The sequence below is a fragment of the Arachis ipaensis genome, chromosome B10 (genome assembly GCF_000816755.2).
Source record: "Arachis ipaensis cultivar K30076 chromosome B10, Araip1.1, whole genome shotgun sequence".
In the NCBI taxonomy this organism is placed as follows: Eukaryota; Viridiplantae; Streptophyta; class Magnoliopsida; order Fabales; family Fabaceae; genus Arachis; species Arachis ipaensis.
The window spans coordinates 48,150,973-48,170,982 of record NC_029794.2 but is presented as its reverse complement, the minus strand read 5'-3'; the positions used below and the strand labels follow the sequence as shown (position 1 = coordinate 48,170,982).

Here is a 20,010-nt window from a genome sequence, read left to right as displayed (position 1 = left end):
GAACAACAAATTATACTAGGGTTGAGAATCTTACTATACCCAGGGCTCAGGAAGACAAGATTAACCTTCTCCTTCAAGAGAGTTGGGTCCTATAACATCAAAGAGCCCAAAATCTCAACACTTTTCTCCAAGAAATTCGAAATTAAGGGATGAATAATTGAACCAAAATCGTAGCTTAACTTAAGAATAAGGTAGTGGGTTTTGTAGAGCTCTTCACGGTGAACGCGTGGCCAGAAACGGTGTGACAATCGGAGCTCTAGATCAAAAGTTATGGTGGTTTGAAGATCAATCAAGGGTTAGAACTTGAGAGAGTGTTCTTCCCCCTTTCCCCTTCATTTTCAACGTGAATGAGTGCTTAGTGAGGAGAGAGAGTGCAGAAAATTAGGATTTTGGTTTAGTTAGATTAGGTCAAGGGCCCAATATGGGTCCGGTTGGCCCGATTTGGCCCGTTTGGTCCAATCTTGGTCCGATTTCTATAAAATTGGTATCGAAATTCTCGTCTCAATCTCCTGTATCATATTAAGCCATAAAAATCACATTTTTGGCTTTCTAGAATAAATTCTCATTTATGGATTAAATAGTCATTAATTAACCAGGTTTTACATTATACTCTTTTTCATAGCATTTTCTAGTTGTTTTTAGTTATATTTTATTAAGTTTTAGTATGTTTTAGTTCAAAATTCATCTTTTGGATCCTACTTTGACTTTTCGTGTTATTTCTATGTTTTAGGTGATTTTTGGACAAGTTTGGTAGAATCTTGACCAGGGACGAAGAAAGCATAGTAAATGTTGTCAATCCTGACCTTTGTGCATTCCAAAGAGCATATCTTGAGCTAAAGAGGTCTAATTGGTGCGGTCTCAATGGAGTTGGAAAGCTAACTTCTAGAGCTTTCCAACAATATATGATCGTCTATACCTCTCTTCCAGAATCATGCCAAAAACTGGCATTGAACATTCACATCTGGAGTTCAACACCCAAGAAGGACCAGCCTCCAGCATTGAACGCCCAAAACTGGCCTTCAATGCCAGCTAGGGAGCAGAGGGCAGCAAGTTCACCACCTAGTGGGCGTTCAATGCCCATTCTCCAAGTTGAACGACAAGCCTTGACCGAAGTACACAACCAAAGTGGGCCCAAAGTGGATTTTAGCACTCCTTAGCTTATCCAGTCTTATCTTTGTACTTTTTGAATTTAAAATTAACATCTTTTAGGGTTAGTATTTACTATTTAAAGAGGAGATCACTTAGGTTATAAACATACACCATCAGAAAGATCTTCGTTGTTTTTCTGTAAAGTTATGAGCAACTAAACCTCCTAGCTCAAGGTTAGGAGCTCTTCTTATTCCCATGATTAATATTATTACTTTTTCTATTTTAATATATATTTGATTCCATTCTATTATGTATTATCGTTCTTCTTCTAAATGAATCTGGGGTGGAACGAAAGTATGACCCCTTATTCTACATAAGTTCTTTCGAGTCCCTGACCGGATAGTATTGACCTACAGTTTGAGAATACATCACCTAAACTGCAAATTGCCTAGGCTAATTAGATATGTGACATAAAATCTAGTTAGCTTTAGGTGATTGAAGATTTTGTGGTGCTAAGGCTAGAATACAGAGCTTCATTCTCCGATCCAAATGATCTGACCTTGTCTGTGGAATTTTAAGTAGGATCAAGAGAGATTGAATTACGTGAGCTTCATCCTCGTTCAGATTAGATGACCACTGATCTATTGTTTGATGTGGATTAGAGGAGATTAATTGACCACTGACCCTGGCGTTAATCACTTACAGCTTTGCCATAGAATGAATCATTCATTGTTAATATAGTCATAAAGCCTTGACTGATTTCTCATTATTGTTTCTACACCAATTTCGTACTGATCTCTTTATTATTTTGTTTTATGCGCTTACAACAACAACTCTCTTTTCTATTTGCCTGATTAAGTTCTACAAGACAACTATTGCTTGCTCAATCCAATAATCTTCGTGGGATCGACCCTCATTCACTTGAGGTATTACTTGGACGACCCGGTGCACTTGCCGGTAAAGTTGTGCGAGTTCAAATTTCGCACACCAAGTTTTTGGCACAATTGCCAGGGATTGTTCGAGATTGACAAACTACCAGTTGTCTTGTTGCTTAGATCATGTACATTTAGTATTTTTTCTTTTAATTCTGTTTCTTATTTCTTTTCTTAAAATTTTTCAAAAAATCGTCTGAGTCATCATTCATTTTCTTTTGAATTTTGTGTCAAAGTCTTTAAGTTTGGTGTTTCTTGGTAGTCTTAGTCAATCATTTTTCTTTCTATTGATTTTCAAAAATTCTTATTTGCTTTCTTGAACTTTTGATTTCTATCTTGTTTTACCTTCTATTTCTTTCTTTGTGTTCGAATCTTTTTGTGTTTTTTACTTGTTTGATTTCAAAATTTTTTATTTTAGTCTTCTTTTAGTATTTTTCCTTTAAATTTTTAAAACTAATCTTGCTTATCTTTCCCTTTTTAATTTTCAAATTTTTTGTTATCATATTTTGATTTAATTTCAAATTTTTAAGTTTGGTGTCTTTTTAGAGTCTTTCTTTTCTTTTTAAATTTTCAAAAAAAAAACTTTTCTTTTAAATTTTCAAAAATTTTGAATCTTTTTCTTTCTTGATTTCAAAATTTTAAGCTTGGAGTACCATTAGTAATCTTGTTGTTTAAATTTAATTTTCTTGTTTATCTTTTCTTCTTTGATCTTTATCATATCTTTTTCTTTAATTTTCAAAATGTTGTTACCTTATCTTTATTTTAATTTCAAATTTTAAAAGTTTAGTATTTTGTTAGTTTCTCTTTCTTTCAAATTTTAATTTCATGATCCTCATTTGACTTTCTCTTTTTAAATTTAAAAACAAATTCAAAATCAAATCTTCTATCTTTATTTTCAGATCTTTTTAGTTAATTGTTTGTTTTAATTTTAAAAGTTTGGTGTCTCTTTAATTCTTCTTTCTCTTTCTCCTTTTTCGAAAATCTTTAACTTCTTTCTCTTTTTTTATTTTCAAAAATTTTTAGCTTAAGGACACCTCTATTTTCGAATATTCTTTACTTTATCTCATTTGACTTCTTTAATACAATTTCTCATAGGGAGTCCTCTATACTCTGACATATTCTTTACTTTATCTCATTTGACTTCTTTACTACAGCTTTTCATAGGGAGTCCTCTATACACTGACATAGAGACTCCTTTCTTTTCCTCTTCTTGGTTTCTTTCTTCTTGTTTATGAGCAAAAATAAGGATAGAGAAGCCCTTCTTGACCCCGACCCTGAACCTGAGAGATTTTTAAAGAGGCGTTTGCAACAAGCCTAAGCCAGCAGAACTAAAGGGAATCTTACAGAAGCTCTTGAGCAAGAAGTTAAAGATGCAACCATGGCACCCAATCCAGACAATGGAGGAGACGCAAGGAAGGTCCTTGGCTCTTATACTGCACCCACATCTGACTTCTATGGCGCAACATCTCCATACCTGTCGTTGGTGCAAACAACTTTGAGATAAAGCCTCAACTGGTCACTCTGGTACAACAAAATTGTCATTTTCATGGACTTCCGCAGGAGGACCCCAACAAATTCATCTCTAATTTCCAGCAAATCTGTGACACTGTCAAGACTAATGGAGTAAACACAGAGGTCTATAAGCTCATGTCTTCCTCTTTGTTGTAAGGGATAGAGCAAGCCTATGGCTGGATTCTCAACCTAAGGAGAGCCTGGACACATGGGAGAAGGTGTTCAACGGATTTTTGACCAAGTTCTTTCCATCTCAGAAGCTAAGTAAGCTTAGGGTGGAAGTCCATACTTTCAAACAGAAAGAGGTAGAGTCCCTATATGAAGCTTGGAAGAGGAACAAGCAACTGATCAGAAAGATGCCCTCCTAACATGATCTCAGAGTGGACCATGTTAGAGATCTTCTATGATGGCCTCTCTGAAATATCCAAGATGTCATTAGATCACTCTACCAGTGGCTCACTCTACATGAAGAAGATGCATGAGGAGGCACAAAAACTCAAAGACATGGTTGCCAAAAACCAGTATATGTACACTTTTGAGAGGAACTCTGTGACCAATGGGGTGACTCAGAAAAGAGGAGTCATGGAGGTGGACATTTTGGATGTCACCTTAGCTCAAAACAAGCCCATGTCTCAGCAGATCAGCATGATCTCTCAGCACTTGAGTAGAGTGCGGAGCTCAACTGTGAACTCTCAAGAAGCAACCTATGAGAGAGACGCTGATGACAATTTGTGGACTACCATGGAGGAGGTAAACTACATGGGAAACTCTTTCAAAAACTTCAGTAACAATCCCTATTCGAATACCTTTAATCAGGGATGGAGGAATCACCCCAACTTCGGGTGGAAAGACCAGCAGAGGCCTCAACAAGGTTTTAACAACAATCAGGGTAGAATGAACCAAAACTGGCTCAACAACAGACCATTTCAACCCTCTAAGCAGCAGATGGAGACTCCCATACAGAGCCTCTCTAACCTGGCTAATATTATCTCTAACTTCTCCAAGACCACTCGAAGTTTTATGGCAGAAACTAGGTCTTCCATTCAGAATTTGGAGATACAGATAGGACAGTTGAGCAAGAGGATACCCGAGATTCCCTCCAACACTCTTCAAAGCAAAACTGAGGTAAACCCAAGGGAAGATTGCAAGGCCCTTACTATGGAAGCTAAGGCCGAACCCAAGGAGGAGCTTGCTACTGAGGAACTGAAGGAGATCAAGGCTTACAAGGAGACTGGGAGTGTCACCATGTACGTCCCCTTGAAGATGGAGGAGCCTGAAGAACAACATGCTCCAAACATGCAACAGGAGCCTGAGGATGAGCAACTTGCTCAGTTTTTGGCCGTTCTCAGGAAGCTACAAGTCAATATCTCTTTTGCAGAGGTGTTGGAGAAGCAACCCCCCTCTATGGCCTATTTGAAAAATGCCATCTCATAAAAGAAGGCATTGAGGGGAGATGAGACTGTGATACTGACCAAGGAATACAGTGCCTTGGTCCAAAAGAAGCTACCTCCGAAGATGCCAGATCACAGAAGCTTCCTAATTCTCTGCACTATAGGGACCATCACCCTTGAGAAGGCATTGTGCGACCTTGGCTCAAGCATTAATCTTATGCCTCTCTCTGTAATGACGAAGCTAGGGATCTAAGAGGTACAACCCACTAGAATCTCACTGAAGATGGCAGATAAGTCCCTGAAACAGGCATATGGCATTGTCGAAAATGTCCTTGTAAATGTTGAAGACTACCTCCATGCAGACTTCGTGATACTTGACACTGGAGAAGACAAGGACAATTCCATCATCCTTGGAAGGTCCTTCCTAGCTACCGCGAAGGCCTTAATCAATGTGGAAAAAGGAGAGCTGATTCTGAGACTATAGGAAGATCACGTCCTGTTTAAGATCTCCAACCCTCAGTCTCTCTCTGATAAAGGAGGTACCACTGTGTAACACTTAGTGTTTTAGCCCTCTCTCTAAGTACAGAGCCTTATAGAGCCCTCAGACATCAAACATAAGTGTGGTGTTGGGCATCTATTACCAACCACGAAGTAAGGAAGCACCAAGAAGAAGGTACCTAAGGGCTGGCAGAACAAGAAGATTCCAACTGAAGACTTCTCACCTAGCATGCAAGTTGTCTTCACTAGAAGTCCAGTCATTTCGCATACTGTGAACAAGATCCTGTCTCTGGAGCATGTCAAACTTATCCATGAGAGCACAGAAAGAAAGTTTACCATGAGGGGTGAAGATCTGAGCCTTTATGAACCTCTGTAAAAGAGCTTTCCGTCAAGCTAATGACGGTAAAGAAGCGTTTGTTGGGTGGCAACCCAACCATATGTATAGTATCCCTATTTTCCTTCTTTTCGTTCGTTTTAGTTTGATTTCATATTATTGTATGTTCTATTAATTTCCATAGTTTTCCCTTACTTTTTAACGTTTGTGATCATGTGTAGCACCTAGAACAGAAGCAGAAACACTTCGGAGTGAAAACAAAAGACCACGAAGATATCCTTTACTAGGGAAGGAGAGCTGGGCATTCAACGCCCATACAGGAGCAGCTCTGGACCATTTTTGGTCCCCTTTGGGCATTCAACGCCCATTCTTGGCGTTGAACGGCCCATCATTAAAAAAAAAGTGTGCCTACTTGGCGTTGAACGCCCAAACCTGGCGTTGAACGCCCAGGAGGAGGCAGGGAACTCATATATCGAAGCTTAAAGCCATTGGGTCCCACCCAATGGCCACCTACCCCACCTATCATTCACTCCTTCCTCTCTCTTTCCTCTAACACCCAATATTCCATCCACATTCATCCATCACATCCCAATCACCTTTCCCTCTTCCCGATACACACTCATAAATCCCATCAACTTTTTCCACCAACCCCACCCACTTCAAATTCAAACTTCCCCCTCCCCTATCTTTCCCTCCCATATGACCGAACCACAAACCCCCCACCCACTATAAATGCCTCCTCATTCCATCCCTCAAACACACACTTTACATACTCTTCACCTCTTCCATCATACACTTCCCTTATTCCTTCCCCATCCCCACAAGGTGGAAGCCCCTTTACTCTCTCCTCTTTATCTTTTTTTTCTTCCTTCTTCTATAATTTTCTTTTTCTTTTGTTACTATTTACTCGAGGATGAGCAAGTTCTTAAGTTTGGTGTTGGAAAGCTTTGCTTTTTGCTTTATATTCGTAATCTCCATGGCACCAAAAACTGGAGAATTCTCAAGGAAGAGATAAGAAAAAGCCCCCGCTTCCACCTCTGAACCTTGTGAAACATGAAAATTTCTCACCAAAGCACATCAAGACTACTTCTATAACATGGTGAGGCATCAAAAGGTGATTTCGGAGGTTCCTTTTAGGCTCAAGGAAGATGAGTATCTGGAGATCCAAAAAGAAATTTGGAGAAGAGATTGGGAAATTCTGGCCCATCCCATTTCAGTAGTTGGAACATTAATGGTGTAACAATTTTTTGCCAATGCCTGGGTCACCAAGAACCACGACACTAGTGTAAACCCGGAGCCCAAAAACTAGCACACCATGGTCAGAGAACAAATCCTAGATTTTAGCCTGGAAAGTGTGAGATTGGCGCTGCAGTTGCCTCGGATGCAAGGTGACCCACATTCTTACACTCGAAGGGTTAACTCTGAGCAAAGGCTAGAGCAAGTGCTTGTGGATATCTGTGTGGAAGGAGCTCAATGAAGGAGGGACGCACAGGACAAGCCCTACCAAATAGGTAGGCTTAACCTCAAGCCTGTCTCTAGAGGATGGTTGAAGCATATCCAACACTCCATCATCCCCACAAGTAACCGATCTGAGGTTACCATTGACAGAGAAGTGATGATTCATTGCATCATGCTCGGAAATAAGGTGAAGCTACACGAGGTGATTCCTCAAGAGATCTACAAGTTAGCGGAGAAGGCCTCCACCCAAGCAAGGCTAGCATTCCCTCACCTCATTTATCCCCTATGCAATTCAGCTGTAGTTTGCATAGGAGAAGATACCCTCATTGAGGAGGATAAACCCATCACAAGAAGGAGGATGGAGCATGTTAGGGAGCCTGCACACGGACCACAGCACGAGCCTATTCAGCCACCTCCACTAGAGATCCCAAAAGTGCCTCAAGGAATGTACTTTCCTCTCTGAGACTATTGGGACCAATTGACTACATCTCTAGGGGAGCTGACTTCATTTGTGGATCAGATAAGGATAGAGCATCAAGATCAATCAGCCATCCCCTATCAGATAATAAAACATCAGAAGAGCATGAGGGAGGAGCAGCTGAGACAGGGGCGAGACATCAAAGAGCTCAAATGCTCCAGAGGATTCTCCGGAGGGAGCAGTAGCCGTCGTCACTAAGGTGGTTTAGTTTCATCCTCCCTTCATTTGTTTTATTTCTATTTTCTTTGTACTTTTTCTCATTATCTGTTTTCTATTCTAGTGCGTGATCAAATTTAGTATTTCTTTCCTTTCTAGTATTATTTTCTTTTCTTTTTTCTTGTTATAATATTTCTTATGTATCACTCATCAAGCTTAAAAGAAAATTTATTGAAAAGAGAAGCAGTTAATTACATAAGGTTTCGAGTTATCTCATGATTTATTCTATTTGCTTGGATGTGGTAGCCTTATCTTTATTTTCTAAATGTATGAATTAACTGAACATAATTGATATTGAAGTTAAGCATGTTGGCTCTTGAAGAGAAATGAATTTTGAAATGACTCTCTGAAAAATAAAAAAGATTGATTCTTGAAGCAACAAAAATAGTAGAAAAAGAAGAAAAAAAAAGAAAAAGAAAAATAAAAAGAAAAAGAAAAGAACAAGGATCCAAGGCTTTGAGCATCAATGGTTAGGAGGGTCAAAAATTAGCTTAAAAAGCTCAAATGAGTTGCTATCCCTAACTAAATTCTTGTGGTGTGAAGGTGTCAAGAAAATCTTGAGACTGAGCATTTAAAGTCGTGATCTAATGCAATTAAGAGTGCGCTTAAGAACTCAGGGCACCACTGTTTGGGAATTTAAGCAAAGCCAAATTTGAACCCAAAGGGTTCCCCTAGTTAAGTGCTTGTGGCGTTTATGTATCTGGTGGTAATACTTGAAAACAAAACGCTTAGAGTCACGACTAGGCTCAAAAGGTGCAAAGCACCAAAAGAAAAAGCTGTGGTAAAGAATTTAGAAAAACTAAAAGAAAAGAATCAATAATATCATCCGGATTCTAGTTCCAAAGGATGCCAATATTCCTGAGCTTCAAAAGAAAGTGAGATGCCAAGGCTGTTGAGAAATAAAGAGTTAATAGCCACATTCAGTAATTAGAACTGAGCTTCATTGACAACTCTAAGACCTGATGTATTTTTCCCTTCCAATTAGTCCTATCTTGCTTTTGGTTGCTTGAAGACAAGCAACAATTTAAGTTTGGTGTTGGGATAAGTGGATATCTTATACCCGTTTTCATAGCATTTTCTAGTTATTTTTAGTTATATTTTATTTCTATGATTTTAGGTGATTTTCAGGCAAGTTTGGCAGAATCTTGATTAGGGACGAAGAAAGAATAGTAGATGCTGTCAATCCTGACCTCCGTGCATTCCAAAGCACATATCTTGAGCTACAAAAGTCCATTTGGTGCGGTCTTAACAGCGTTGGAAAGCTAACTTCCATAGCGGTCCAGCAATATATGATAGTCTACAATTCTCTTCCAGAATCATGCCCAAAACTGGCATTGAACGTCCACATTTGGAGTTCAATGCCTAAGAAGGACCAGCCTCCAGTGTTAAAACGCCCAAAACTGGCGTTCAACGCCAGCTAGGGAGAAGAGGGCAGCGATTTCACCTCCTAATGGGTGTTCAACGCCCATTCTCCAAGTTGAACGCCAAGCCTTGACCGAAGCACACAACCAAAGTGGGCCCAAAGTGGATTTTAGCACTCCTTAGCTTATCCAGTCTTATCTTTGTACTTTTTGAATTTAAAATTAACATCTTTTAGGGTTAGTATTTACTATTTAAATAGAAGATCACTCAGGTTATAGACATACACCATTAGATAGATCTTTGTTGTTTTTCTGTAAAGTTATGGGCAACTAAACCTCCTAGGTTAAGGTTAGGAGCTCTGCTGTTGTTCCCATGGATTAATATTATTATTTTTTCTATTTTAATATATGTTTGATTCCATTATATGATGTATTTTCATTCTTTGTCTAAATGAATTTGGGGTGAAACGGAAGTATGACTCCTTATTCTACATGAGTTCTTGTGAGTCCCTGACCGGATAATATTGAGCTACAGCTTGAGAATACATCACCTAAACTGCAAATTGCCTGCGCTAATTAGATATGTGACATAAAATCTGGTTAGCTTTGGGTGATTGAAGTTTCTGTGGCGCTAAGGCTAGAATACAGAGCTTCATTCTCCGATCCGAAAGATCTGACTTTGTCTATGGCATTTTAAGTCAGATCAAGAGAGATTGAATTGCGTGGCTTCATCCGTGTTCAGATTAGATGACCACTGACCCTGTCATTTAATGTGGATTAGAGGAGATTAATTGACCACTGACCCTGGCGTTAATCACTTATAGATTTACAATAGAATGAATCATTCGTTGTTAATATAGTCAGTAAGAAGTACTAATTCGGAAAGATAAGCATCTCCAAAACCTTAACTGATTTCTCATTATTGTTTCTACACCAATTTTGTACTGCTCTCTTTGTTATTTTGTTTTATTCACTTACAACAACAACTTTCTTTTCTATTTTCCTGACTAAGTTCTACAAGACAACTATTACTTGCTCAATCCAACAATCCTCGTGGGATCGACCCTCACTCACCTGAGGTATTACTTGGATGACCCGGTGCACTTACCGGTGAGGTTGTGCGAGTGCAAATTTCGCTCACCATGGACCACGGTAGATTAAAAAGTAAAAAACACCTCCTAAACTCTAATAACAAAAAACTTTTACCCCCCACTTTCAAATTTTAACCATTTCCTACACACTACCGAACCCCCCAAAATATATGACAAAATAACCATCAATTTCAAATTTCAAATCTCCCAATTTTAAATTTCAATTTTTCACAATGTGACCTCCCGCAACCCCACAGTCGCACCCATGCCTTCCCCACCCATGCTTTACTCTCACGTACCCATTGATGGATGTTCAGTTTAATATGTTGGCAGATGGTTACTGTAATTCTTACGAGGATGATTAGTTTATGTATATATAATTAACAAATGTTGGATATTCATTTCATTAGAATGCCGGATGGTTATTTTAATAGCTATTTGGATGATTGTTTGTTGGGTTTGGATCTATCTCACATTTTTCAGAAGCGACCTTCTCCTACCTTAACGATGCTAGCGAGGTTCAAACCACCACCATCTCCGACCTAACGAAGGGCAAAAATACCATCCTCTTCGCTGTCCCGGGGGCTTTCACACCAACCTGCTTGTAGAAGCACGTTCTGGGATTCGTGGATAAGTCAGCAGAACTGAAGACGAAAGGCGTGGACACAATCACATGTATTTTGGTCAACGATGCATTTGTGATGAAGGCATGAAGGAAGGACCTGAAAGTCAAAAATAATATTAGTTAAAAATAATATATTTTGATATTATTTTTTAAGATTACTGAAATTAAATTTTGATTATTTGGCAAAAATTTTGAATGCTTTATGTCATGAATTTTTTCTTAATTGAATGATAAGACGACTTAAAACGCACATAAAAAATATTGTTTTTATACATCTAGATATTCAAAAGAGACAAAAATAAATTCTTTTAATAACACTTCAATAATTTATAAACGTTAATAGAACTGATGGTTATAGATCAAAGTGGTGGACAAGATTGAAAGTTGTAATAATGGTACTTGGTGATAACTAATTATGATTGAGTAAAGAGAATGTGGGAGGAGAAGAAGAAAATGAGAAAGGAGAACAAGGCAATATAAAAGTGGCCTTGAGACAATGACATGTATGTGTATAGAGAATAATAGTAAGAGAAATAATAGTGTGTGATACAATGAAGGGATATAATAAAAGTATAAATTACTAATTTTGAAAAAGTAATAAAATTAAAAATAATTTAATAAATTGAATATAAAATTAAAAAATAAGATATTTTTATCCATTATATTTTATCAAATTTATTATTTTAAAAAAATATAAAAATTAATTTTTTAAAAATAATAGAAAAGCATAGTGCCTGTTAAGCCGCTTGTCTATAACAATATATAAAGCCAATACAAAGAGTTGACCATGACTTTGGTGTCCAATTCTTTTGGACTATATTTACCCTCTAACAAACCATTTCATAAAGTAAATTATAAGGACAAAATAGTCATAAAATTTATTTTGAAAAAACTAATAACCTCCCACTAAAATAAAAGTCGTTTTGTTATTTCTATAACCATGATAACATATCTTCCAACAAAAAAATACAAGCTGTCTGCAAATTGCTAATAAATTAGAAAATAGACTAATGTAAATATTAATGTCTTCATATTCTTCACAATCTTCATATTTTGTTTAATTCTATATTAATTTTAGTTTATATCTTTTGTTTTATCAATGTCTTCACATTTTTCACCCTCTCCATATTTTGTTTAGTTCTATGTTAATTTTAGTTTATATCTTTTTGTTTTCAGTACGTTGTCCTCTCACCAGTATTTTGTTCACTCTAACTATTCTATTAATTTTTTTTTGTAATTTCTTTAAAAAATCTACCAATTTTGTTCTTTATGCACTTTTTGTATTTCTCTTACTTGTTGTCGCCCTTCTCCTTTCTTTAACACCCTCAATTGCATCATTCCAAAAATTTTTTATTAACTTATTTTTTCTTTTTAAATTACTTTGCAATAATATTTTTTATTTTTTAAATTATTAATTATGTAGAGTATTATATTTAAAATTTGAGTACATAAATATTTACTCTAAAATTAAATTAAATTGTTAATTTTGTCTACTACAATATCATTTTTTTACATATTGGCTAAGTTACTAGATTGCGATATACAAAAGATGCAAGAAAGTTCGCACCTATCAACGATTCATTAAAAATATTATGTTAATTTTTTAAACTATCTAAATTATTAATTATGTAGAGTATTGAATTTGATATTTAATTGATATAGAGTATTAGATTTGACATTTATTAATTTTTGAAATTATATTGCAAAAAAAAATAATTAATTTAATATTATCTGTTTGTCACATGATTGGTGTAAGATCCACAATTTTAAAAGTTATTAATAAATTATTTACGATCTATTATATTTATTTAATATTATATTTTTAGAAATTTTTATATATAAGTTAAGTATATTCTTATTTATTATTTAGAGTTCTTATAATTGAAAAATGGTGAATATTTTATATTCCTTAATTTTTAATATTTATATTTCTAACCATATTTTATAAATAAAGGAGAACTAATCTAATTATAATCAATTTTCATTGAATTAGTATTTATTCGAAAATAAATTTCAAGTTTATAATAAAATTCTTTTTCAAAGATGATTATTATATATTTAATTTGAATTTAGATTTTTACTCTATACTTTTGTTTTTTCTAAAAAAATTACTACTTTATCTTAATCTCTAAAATCTCCAATTTCATCACACAACACAAACCCTAATTTACCTTCACTAACCAAAACCTTAACCTACTCACCTCCCTCACCCTTACACCCCACAGAAAGACACACACTACGCAACACAGTAGCAGCTGTTGAGAAAGAAAAGATCAGAAGAGAGGGAGAGGAGCGGAGAAGAGGGAGCCGTGGCAGGGAAGAAGAAAAAAGGAGGGAGACGCGCCGGAGCTGGTAAGCCTCGCCGCCACTGACGCCGCGCCATCGAGAGACCAGATGAGAGGGAGATAGAGCGCGACCTTGAGAGAGAGAAGGAGTGGTCATCGTCGCTGAAGAGGAGCCGCACCGCCACTGCACCATGTCTTGCCGCCATTGTCGCATCATCACCGCTAGCTTCGTCGGATCTCTGTTAGAGTAACAGAGATGATGGTAATGTAGGGCTGAGTTGTGGTCCTTGCATGCTGAGTTTAGTAGTCATGCATGCGACATCAAGCTGCCACGTCATCAACAGAGTCATTGCCGTTCCATTTTCTCGGCAATTTGTAAGTTCGGTAAGCTGTTTCCTGTTTTGAATTCTTTTAGTCGCTGTTCAGTTATATGCTTCTAAGGTCCTTGCAACATTAATTCTTTAGGTTTGAGTTTCGGTTCTAACATGCCGTGATTAGAGTTGCTGTAGTTGTGGCTGCCATGGATTACGCGCTAAGAGTAAAAGTTTCCTTGACGCATTTGGTTTTCGAGTTTCGGCTTTTCGAGATAGGGGCTTTTTCTAAAAATTTACTGTTGTAATTGGAATTGTTATAAATTGATGTTGATGTGCGAAATGCATTTTTTGTGATCATGTATGTCTTATGAGTTATCTGTTTTGTCTTGGATGAATATGGTCATCTGCTTGATTGAATTATCGACTGATTTGTTAAAATTGGAGATTCTGAATTGGTTTGGTTTGATATGATTTTCAAAGTTTCAAAGTCTGAATTCTATTTTATTGGAAACTAATTTGGTTTTGACCTCGTTGGAAATGGTTGCGGAATGTTTTGGTTGGGACCCCAAAAAGGGTGGCAAAGTCCATGTTTTAGGGGAAGTACTGCCGAAATTTCTATAAAATCCGAGACTTTATCTGAAACGTTGTTTAGAAAATTTTGAACTTAACACTTATACTATTTTAACTTGAACTATTTAAGAAAGTGATGATTTAAGTCTTGAATTGAATTATTGCCAAGAGAATTTTGATGGAGCTTTGTTTCTTTTTGAAAGACTTATGTTTTGAGGCTGTTTTAAATGTGAGATGGGTTTATGTTTTTGAATTTGACTTAAAAATTTCATTCGGCGGAGCTTCAGTGAATTTACAAGTAAATGGACCTTGATCGAATGACTCCACTTGCGATGTTTTGGAAAAGTTAAGGAATTGGTTTTAAGGAATGAAATTAAAAATTGTTTTGGTTCAAACGGATGTGTTTTCGGCTTTAAATGATTTGGTTTTATTTGGATTTTCCTTTATTTAATTCAAATCAAGAAAACATGATTTTTCAAGAATTTTAATAAATTTAAGAAAAGGAATTTGGTTATTTTTCCTTAAAGTCTTGAGACCTTGCTGGAATAATTAATTGATAACTCTGATTTTAAAGTAATTAAGCAGATGGCTTCAAAGAGGAGGATTTTGAGTCTTTTCAAAGAAAATTTTCATTTGATATGATTTTGTAATTTTTTGAGAGTTTTGAGAAAATGCTACATAAAGTAGCTCGGTTTTAAAGAGGAGTTGATTTTGAAGAAAAAGTGGCTTCGGAGCTTGAAATAGCTTAAGATATGAGAAGGATTTTGAAATTGAGACAAAGATGAATTTGATTGTTGTTTTCAAAGAAAAGTGATTTGAGAAGAAGTGTTATATGGCATGAATGATGATTTGACTTGAGATGGATTGTGAAGAAAGTGCAGAAATGATGATGAATGAATGATTATGAATGGTTATGAATGAATTGGAATGATAATGAAAATAAGCTTGAATTTGATTGCAATATGCCTCCGAGTAAGATGCAGTGGTGTTATCCACTTGCTCCGAGTAAAAGGCGAGAATACCAGGTAAGATGCAGTGGTGTTATCCACTTACTCTGGTTGAGAGTTTGAAACTCCGAGTAAGATGCAAGGGTGGAATTCTATCGCCGCTTGCTTCGGGTTGAGAACCATAACACCACCTGGGTAAGAGGCAGGGTGAAGTTGTCCCTTGCTCCGGGTAAGCAGGTAAGATGCAAGTGTTAAGGCGTTGTCCCACTTGCTCCGTGTTTGGTGTTCTATCCAGGGTTAGCTACCGGACATGTCGGGTTTGGCTTTATAACCGACAGATGAGACTCATCATCCATAGGACAGGCATTCATCATATGTATTTGTATGACATTGTTTGGGTGTGCATATTGTAATTGGTTTGCCTATATAAATAATTATGTTTAAATACTAATTACTTTACTTGATGTAACTGCTTGCTTGTATTTGACCCTTTTTACTTGTGTTTGTGTCTGGAATTGGTTGAATTTATGGTGATTGGCTGAGGATTGAGTTTTTGGGCCTAGGGCCATGGTTGATTATGAGATGGGCCGAAGGCCGTGTTTGGTTTGTGTTTCTGGTTTAGTAAAGTATGAAAAACTAAACTGGTTCAGCATAGACTTAATGAACCTATGCTTAGAACAGCTTAGTTATTCATGTTGTCTAGGAAAAACTTTTATATTATGAGATAGGGTGCAGAGCAATTAAAGAATTTTATGAATTAAACAATCAGTTTCTCAATAACACGTTAGAAATAGGACTTCAGTTCTAGATATAACAACAGAAGATAATCATCCATGATAGGCAATCGAAATATGAGGCCACAAATTTTAGTAGGGTTCAAGGAGGAAAAGAAATCAATATAGTCTCCAATTTGAGCAGGAAAAAGCAATTCCACAGCACAGTAAGAAGCCCCAAACACAAAAAAGCTGAACAATAAAATTAACTACACAAAAAACACAATAAAAAAACATGAATAACCTTTATAAATTAGGTTTCAATTCTTGAGATTTCCATTTTCATAAATTAGGTAATCTTTTTGTTCTTTGCTTCTTAACTTCATTCTCTTTTCTTATGAGTAAACCATCTCCTTGTCTGAACTTCACCCAACCCTTATTTTGAAGCCATATAGTAAACCCAATGCAGAATTGTAGCTGTGTTTCTCTTTTGAATCAATGACAGCAAAATAACAAGTAAAACAGATTGGATTTATAACTCAATCTCAGCAGAATTAATTCAATATCAATTTCAGGAAAAATTATTCTCAGCATAATTAATAAATTAAAGTTAAAAAAATTTAATTTATAACTCCATCTCAGAAGAATTAATTCAACATCGACTGACTGAATTCAAATAAAACTTAAAAAGATTAATATCTCAAAACTTAGCAGAATCATCAATAATTTATCATATGTATATTCAGAACAAAACAAAGAAGAAAATAATATAATATAATTACAACAAATTGAACATTATTGAAGAGGGTAAAAGGGGAGGTTTTTACATTATCTGGATTGGCAGCGAAGGGGAGAAAGAGACAGCATAGAGAGCCAGAGAGTAGAGAGATAGAGAAATTCAAATAGGGAACTTTAGTCACGTGAAACAGAAAAGCAGCGATGACAAGATTGGCGGGGAGTAGAGAAGGGGCCACAGCAAAAAATGATGAGGATGGGAGAAGCAGAAACGACGCACGGCAAGGAGGGGAGAAATAGCGACGACCCACAGCAAAAAGTAGAGAAGCGGCGATGACCAACGGTGAAGAAGCAGAGAAGCAGCGATAGAGAGAGCTCAGATAGGGAAACAGCGACGCCAACAGCAGCCCGGAACCGACCTTAGCTTCTAGCGACGCGAGGAGAAGAGCAGAATGAAAGAAAGGGGAGATGATGATGGTGGCTCTAATAAGGTTTAGGAAAATCTAAGGTTGGTGAGGTTGTGTGTGTGAGAGAGAAAGGGGATGGGGTGTAATTCAACACTGGACTTTTGTCTCTTTGGAATCAAAATGGTGCCATTTTATTATTGGATTAGCGAACCGGGACTTAAAAATACCCGATCGGATTGCTCGGTTCGCCGGTTAACCATCAGTTCATCTGGTTTATAAACCGGTTTCTTACAGAACGGTTTTAGAAGTCAACTGGACCGGCCAAATGACTTTTTCTTGGATAACCCGGTCAAACTAGTCGGTCCGATCCGATTTTCAAAACTTTGGGTTTGAATTTTCGTAATTTATTGAGTCTAATTAAATAAGCATTTTGAAATACATTAAATAGAATCGTTAATTTGACAATTATTAATGAATAACTACTCGAAGAAAAAAAATATTACATAAATAATAGAAATAAATTGATAATATACAAGCTAATTTAGATAAAATAAAAATGTAACAAAAAGATGATATAGATTTTCACCTTTTCATATGTGGTACAAAGATAATATATAATCTAATAAACGGTACATATTTTCATATATAAGAATATGAGACTTAATATTATCCTTTTAAGGAGTTTCTCTGCCTTAATAAAAAAATAATATCATTTAAATTTGATTTTTAACTTTCAAGATAAATGAAAAGAGTTAACTTTTTAAGCATTAGATAATTTAAAAGATACTTATTAAATAGAAAGTTAAAATTATTCTGAACTTAAAAAAAATTAATAACAAAATTGAGTTTGCTCAAAATCGTAAAGAGAGAAAGAAAAAAGAAAGAGAAGTTGAAACTTTCTAACTAATTATAAAGAATCACTGCCATCAAAGCTGTTAAATTTAAGTATATTAAGTGAGAATTAAGAAGCAAATCAGAACGATAAATCTAAAAATTTTCTGTCTCTCTTTATATAGTGTTTCACTTTAAGTAACTATTTTTTTTATAGTATTCAAATGACGAACAAAACAATAAGAAGATTTGCATTAGATTATAAAAATTAATCTCATCCTTATAATACAATGGTATTATTTAAAAACATCTAAAATAAAATAATAAAGTATAGTTTAATTAATGTGCACAATAAAATAAATATGAAACTTATATAGTAGCAGTCAAATGTGAATAGCAATGGCTATCTTCTGTCCCAAAGTACTATATTAAACTGTGACTTAAATTTATAATTATTGGTTAAAAAACTTATAATTATATACTATTTTTTTTTATTTCAGTTGAAAATAATATATTTTGATATTATCTTTTAGGATTATTAACATCAAATTTTGATAATTTGGGCAAAAATTTTAAATGCTTTATATCTTAATAATTTTTTTAGCAAAATTTCAACAACTCATAAAAGTTAATAGAATAGATGGTTATAAATTAAAGTGATAGACAAGATTAAAAGTTGCGATAATGATATTTGGTGATAATTAATAACGATCAAGTGAAGAGAAGATGGAAGGAGAAGAAAAAACGAGAAAGGAGAACAAGGTAATATAATAGTGGCGACGAGACAATGGCAGGTATGTGTATAGAGAATAATATATAGTAACAGAAAGAATAGTGTTTGATATAGTGAGGGGATATAACAAAATATAAATTAATTATTTTGAAAAAATAATAAAATTAAGGATAATTTNACAGATAAAAACAACATAATAAATTTGTTTAATATCTTATTTAATATAAAGGGTTAAGTACCTTTTCCGTCCCTAAGGTTTGGGGTGAAAATTAAATTTGTCCCCGACCTTTTTTTGTTATTAAAATCATCCTCAACGTTACAAAATGTTATAAAATTGTCCTTTTTATTTTTTTACTAAATTACCCTTAACAATTAATAAAAATAATATTAAAAAATAAAAATAAAACCCCACCCCACCCCTACCCCCACCCCGGTCTCTCTTCATTATTTTCCCTCTCCGTCCCCTTCATTCTACCATTCTCTTTGAAACCACCTCCTCCTCAACCCCCAATTCTTCTTCTCTCCCTTTTCGTCACCCTACCATCTTCGCCCCCGCCTCTTTCTCTACCTTCTTCTCCATCTCTATCGCCAACCTCAACCCTTCCTACATCAGCATCGGCTCTAGCATGACTCCATATCGGATATGAGTGCCGCCAAGGAGACGATGGCTGAGGCTGCTGAGCTCAGGAAGATGCTACCGGAGATGAAATCCTAGGTGAAATTACTGGAACGAGAAGTTGAATTCCTGAAGAAGGACAAATCTAAGAGTGAAGAGAAAATTAGGGATTTGGAGAACAAAATTATGGCTTTGGAGAAAAAAGATGTTGATGAGAAGAACAAGTGGACTAGGTTGAGGAGGAGTTGAAGGAGAAGATTCAAGAGAAGGAAAAGGAGGTTTTGGAATTAAGGCAGAAGATTAAGGAAATAGAGAGCTTTGTAAATTCGAAGAGCTCGGATATGGAGGAGTGGGTTAAGGAGAAACTGAGCTTGCAGGAGGCACTGAAAAAGTCTGAGGAGAGAGAAAAGAGTTTGGAATTGTTTTGTTGCTTGATTGAAGGAAGAAACAGGGGTGGCTAAGAATATGATCAGAGGACTAAACTAGAAGGTTGATACTGTGAATGGTGGAGTGAATGGAAATGGGGTTATTGCTAGGGATGGGAAATGGGTGAAGGGTTTGAATGTTCAGTGGCCTGTGGTGGTAATTGGTTCTACTGTTGTTGCAGCTACTGTTGTGATCTATGTCTTCTCTGGAAAACGTAGGTGAGAAGAAAAAGGATTAGAATTTGAATGATGCGGGAGGGTTCTAGAGGTTAGGTTTTATGTTACTAGGGTTTATTTTTACAAAAAATATGTTTCTATTTTGGTTGATCTATGAAAATAATAACGATGATGGTTTCTTATATCGCTTAATGTTTATCAAGCTTGTGAATTTTGATTTCTTGTTGAAAAGTTGGAATACTTATTGGTTGTTAGCACTTTCTTCTGAGGAA

The 20,010-nt window shown here is 35.8% G+C and overlaps 1 long non-coding RNA gene across 1 annotated transcript; it reads left to right on the top strand.

The window, feature by feature from the left end:
* On the top strand, positions 331 to 19,551 carry LOC110267661. The gene is made up of 3 exons (XR_002355520.1): positions 331 to 371; positions 3,833 to 3,838; positions 19,471 to 19,551. It is a non-coding gene; the product is annotated as an uncharacterized LOC110267661 (long non-coding RNA).